The following is a 6,000-nucleotide window of genomic DNA, read 5'->3' on the forward strand; positions in this document are numbered from 1 at the left end:
ACCATAAAAATGAAATTAAGTTCAAAAGTAATCTGTACATATTGTCCTTACCAACACATTTTTTGCCACATTTAGTGAAGTCAGAATAACAGGAACAGTGATATGAACCTTTGGTGTTTGTGCAGTTTGCATTAGAGCCAATAATATGCACGTCAGCGTTGCACTCGTCAACATCTGATGAGGCAATTTGCAAAAAAAATTACAGGCATGCAGACTTTCCATGTTGTATTTCGCAGTTAAGAGAGTACTCTCTCACTATAAACCATTTTTATAGTTATGTACAAGGAGCGCCTCTGAGACTTCGAGACAGATGCAAAAGTAATGGCAGCATTATTTTTTTCAATAGCTCATGCTACAGAGATGCCTTAATGGAGAGGTTTCTGTTGATAGCAGTGTAACTCGACAACATTGTATAATAGCATATAGTAATGTAAAGACAACCTCAGTATTTACCTCTCAGACCTCCAAGTATATTACAATAACACAACTGATTGAACTTAGAAGTTCTCTGAGAGCCTTATCGAACTTCGCCGTAAACACGTACGTTGAAAAACCTTATCTTCTTCCCGAACTTCAGTTCGCGCTCAGCTAAACTGTCCCATAAAAGTGAATAATTGATACGTAGCATTAATATTTCAGAAGTCCCGATATATTTCTAAGAGTCACGCGCAGCCGAATTTCTGAACAGAAAGATTTAGCACCGATTTAGCATGCCCTTTCACGTTCCACGTAAAATAGCGTGAGCCCTGCTGCTATAGACTTTTAGTTTTCAAATCTATTCCTAAGAACCAAACATTTCAAAGTCAATGATCAGTTTTGAAAAAACAACTTAATAGCCTACTTATTAGTCAACCATGCAGTATGTGAAGATGCCACAAGCCAATTAGGAAAGGTTGTTCAGCATTTTAAATATCCTATTTCAGTTCATCAATGGGGCTCGGAACAAAAATCTAACGCGAACATATTTCGATAGCTTAAATGGGACGAAATATATTTTTTTCCGGCAAGTATAGCTCAGTGAGATTTATCTATGATATAGATCGATCCATGATTTTAAGAGAAGTAAAATGCGTTTTTAAACTTTCTAAACAAGTTCTAATAAAAACGGGCAGGGCTGCCGACATAATTCTTTTATTTTGCGCCAGTTCAAATTTTAAGAATTGGTCCAGATCAATTCCATCATTAAACAATCAATCTCATTTAAAGAACTATTCTAGCTGGATTTTGAGCATTGTTCATTTAATTTATAGATTGATCTCATATAGTATTTAGGCTTAGCTTTAGAATCAAGTTGTGTAAAAATGTGAGATAGTTTTATTGGTTTTAAGGGGCAAAATAAAGAATTGAAACAATCAATAAATAGATGCTAAAAAATTACTTTTGCTGCTCATCATCAACGATCCAAAAGTTAAATTCCTCGTTTTACAGATCATGCTTGCAGAGGAACACCGATTAATAATTGATGAAAAGGAATAAGAGACACTCTGATCTGTCAAACGTAGGAATAAAGTATAGTAAGAGAACTTAAAGTAGCGTAAAATCTTATTTGAAAGAAAATGTCTTTTATTGCTTACGAATTTCCTTGGCATAAATCATGGCGTTAGTCTACGTAATGACTGCATATGTCGTATATTTTAACTACTTGAGTTTCACAAGTTTTCATTAAACCCGGTTTTCATTATCAGGTATCGAAATAAAAGAATTTTCATTTTATCATATTTTAAGGAACAAACCAGGGAATTTTTTGAAAATGAGATTATTAAAGAGAAAATGAGAACCAAAATGGGATTATAAAAATAAAAAGTAAATCTAATTTAATATTCTGACCAAAAATGAAGCAAAGACGCGCCTATTGTGATAATTCGTTTTGCTCTATTTTTGACTAAAAAAGGCTACATAGAGAATTGAAGTGCTCTACAAATAACTTCGTCCAAAACCTTCGTTAGGAGAGGCAGCTTGATCGAATAAACCAGCATTGACATTTTCAATTTCAAAAAAAAAAAATAGTTCATGGACAAAACTTAAAAAAAATGGATAAAAAAGTGTCAGCAGTAGTATTGTTTGTCTTAGCAGTATGTCTGTGTGGTAGGATCTTTTAAGCGATTTAATGAGGGCAAAAAAAAAAACACCAACAAGAACAACTCCACGGGGTCGCGAGTGATTCTTAAGAACCGGAGGTTGTTTTTCAATAGGCTGGTCTTAATTACATTTATGTACCTTTGTTCAAAAATGTATAAATCTAGCAATACATGTGCTTTTTGGATTTTTCCACTCAAAACAAATAACTTCTTGTTCCTTCGTTTCTTTCTCTGAACTCATACTTCAGGGAAAGAAAACTTGCTGAAGAGTTCTAAACTCAATTGGGGCGTTGAGGATTTACACTTTGATTTGAATGCCATCAACTGAAAAACTATGTCGAAAAAACGCCAAAGGGTGACGATCCAGAATGCGAATCGGAATTATCAGCTGATTCCGTTGATATCCGTGGAATTTTTATAATCCACGATTCTTTCATTTCTTTCTGTTATATTCTCTTCTATCCATATGTTTTCAGTAATAATAATAGAAGCATGAATTAGTCATGGCGTGCAGACATGTTTTTGCAGTCGTGCTTCTATTGACTATTTTCAGCGTTTTACTAAGCCAATTTACTTCAATTACACCTGAATCCGATCGCTCTACAGTCAGACTCTTCATTGGGAAGGAAATATCTGCTCCACCTACGTTCAACTGTAAGTCAAAGCCTTCGAAATGCACACCTTGCGAATTGAATTTGAAGCTCCACGCGTTGATGCGGTTCGTCAAGCTTGGCCAATTTTGTCTGTGTATACTTCTATCTGGCGATATTGCCGTCAATCCAGGACCTAATAATCTTCAACCTCCTGTAGGCTTCAGAGGTTTATCAGTCTGCCACTGGAACATCCAACGACTGACTGACACCAAATTGGAACAACTATCGCTAATGCTCACCTCGAACAACAACAGTGCTGCTAAACTCGACGTCTTAATTCTCACTGAGACGTTCGGATCTAGTAAAATTCCAGACAGCTATTACATGATACCCGGCTACACATTGCACAGAAAAGATCGAATCGGGAAGAAAGGTGGCGTCATAATTGCGTATGTAAATGAGAATGTTATGGCTTTACGTCAAAGAGATTTGGAACTGGATGATCTTGAAACTCTCTGGCTTCAAATTTGTCCTCATAAATCAAAGAGACCGATTTTGATATCTGGTGTTTACCGTCCACCTTCAGCCAACAAAGATTATAATGAGAGCTTGGGTAAAAATATTGAAAATGCCCATCTCGAAAACAATGAATTGATTATTCTGGGAGACTTCAATTTGGATTATATTGATTTCAACTGTTATTCAAAACATTGTCTCGCAAAGGCACTGAACAGCCTTGGATTAACGCAGATGGTAAATGGGGTAGCAAGACCTGCCTCTGATACGTGCTTAGACCATATTTATTCTAGTCATCTTGCTAGAATTAGAGAAGTATCCATAGGTAAATCTGGACTTTCCGATCACCTTCCGGTCACCATCTTGAGGTGCTACAAAACCATGGATGCACAACGTAAACAACATTCCAAAATCAAATACAGAAATATCGACAAAATCAACAAAGAGTGCTTTCTGCGAGACCTAAGAGAAGCCCCTAGGAATATCTCCTTTGTTTTTCGAGATACCGATGACATTGTTGAATCTTGGTACAAAATCTTTAATGACATTCTTGATAATCGCGCACCTTTAAAGTCCAAGAGTGTGAAGAAAATCAATCAGCCGAAATGGTTCACTAATGATCTAGACAACGAAAAATAAATAAACGCGATAATCTTCTAAAGAGGGCCAAGAGAACACAAAATGAGCAAGATTGGTCTGCTTTTAAACTGGTTAAAAACAAAGTGACCAGGAAACTAAGAAATGCGAAGGAACAGTACTTTAAAACTCAGTTCAGTAAAAATCAAAAATGTCCAAAGAAACTTTCGTCTTTAATTAAAGACCTATCCAAAGATACAAAGAATAACGACGACTCCGTCCCTATTGCTGACGAAAACAAGAACTTGATAAAGGATGACCATTCAATCGCTGAACGCTTTAACCGCTTCTTCGTTGATATATATAAACGTCTCATAAAGGCGACACCTGTACTTCATTATGATGCTCTTCCTGGTCCACCGGACAAATCTAACAGTCAAATTGAGAATTTTATTCCGCAAATAACTCCTAGTGAGGTTAACGATTATCTTCTAAGTATACCTACACACAAAGCCACGGGAATCGATGGGCTTGGTGCCAGAGTTCTAAGGATTGCAGCTCCTGAAATATCATACTCCATAGCTAAAATTATAAATCACTGTATTGAAACTTGTACATTTCCCTCACAATGGAAAATAGCAAAGGTTAAACCTCTATTAAAGAATCAAGGAAACAAACAAGATATTCAAAACTATCTTCCTATTAGTATTTTGCCTATTATTTCTAAAGTCTTTGAAAGACACATCTTCAATGCTGTGAACACCTACTTAACAGAAAATTTACTTTTATACCGCTTCCAATCAGGGTTCCGTAAAAACCACTCCACGGATACTGCTTTGTTGTTTCTTCTGGACCAAGTCGTTCTTGACCTTGATAAGAACAACGTCAGCGGCTTAGTTTTTGTGGACTATAGCAAGGCATTCGACTTGATCAATCATGACATCCTCCTGGTAAAGTTAAGATCATATGGATTTCCAGATAATGTTGTAAAGCTATTGCAGAGCTATCTACTCAGTCGCAAACAGTGTGTTGCTGTAAATAACTCGACTTCGTCACAACTTATGCTAACCAATGGAGTTCCTCAAGGTAGCATATTAGGACCTCTACTGTTTTTAATTTTCGTCAACGATCTTCCTGAAGCTGTTGGATCGGACTCAACTATTCATGCTTACGCGAATGACACTACATTTAAAGCCAGCGCTAATATCGATAACGCACCTTTAGAATTGGAACGACGTCTTCAAGAATACATGGATAAATTAAGTAAATGGTCTAGCGAAAATGGGATGGTCCTAAACGCCGTTAAAACCAAAGCATTACTTACCACCGGAAAGAGGCTACATTCATCATTAGCTGATGGCAATCACCTGTCAGTGACTCTTGATGGGGCCGAAATAGAACAAGTAACTTCTTATAAATTGCTTGGTGTCACACTCGATCAAGATCTTACATTTAGTGACCACATTTCTAGCCTAAAGGCCAAACTTTCTCAGCGTATTAGTTTATTGAAAAAGATAAAGAGATACCTTCCAATAAAAGAAAGACTCATACTATAACGCCTTGATTAAACCCGTCCTCATGTACGGGAGCATGGTTTGGAATATCTGCGACGCTAAAGAACTCCACAAAGGAAATGCAAAGTCTTCCAAAGTTCAACGCAAAAGAATAAAAAAATTTTACTATAAAAATAATAAAATAGTCTATAACTGATGAGTTTAAGGAAGTCTTGCTCCACCCTTCTCTACTTCCAGATCCCTGTCTTTAATGTCTAAGTTCCTCCTTCTCGGGGTTTTAGATCCCCTTAGACATAGGAGCGCGCTCCGCAAAATTGCAAAGGACACTTTCGCTCTGACCCATGAAATTGTTGTGGCGTAGCTCTCTTGCTTTTTTGTAGATAATAGCTCGGCTAATCTTGAGTAGTACCTCAGGCATTCGTCAGCCATCCCACCCGTCGATGTAAATATCAGTGGGGTGAGAGTGCCTTGGTCTACTTCTGTTACACGGGAGTTGTATTTTCGCTTCTTTTCATTTTCATGAATCCTCTAAATCTGCTTGAGGCTAAGATCTCTGTATGAGTCTGCGTTGGGATGACACACGCTTATATCGAAAAAATCAACCCTCTGTCACTCCCAGAAACCTCTACAGTGGACGTCGAAGCGTGCGTCAGGGGCTTGATTAGTCCCTCTGGGAAATTCTTCGCCTGTAATAGGTTGTAAAGCCGGTTCCACCTGCACATC

The sequence above is a fragment of the Stylophora pistillata genome, chromosome 2 (assembly GCF_964205215.1).
Source record: "Stylophora pistillata chromosome 2, jaStyPist1.2, whole genome shotgun sequence".
In the NCBI taxonomy this organism is placed as follows: Eukaryota; Metazoa; Cnidaria; class Anthozoa; order Scleractinia; family Pocilloporidae; genus Stylophora; species Stylophora pistillata.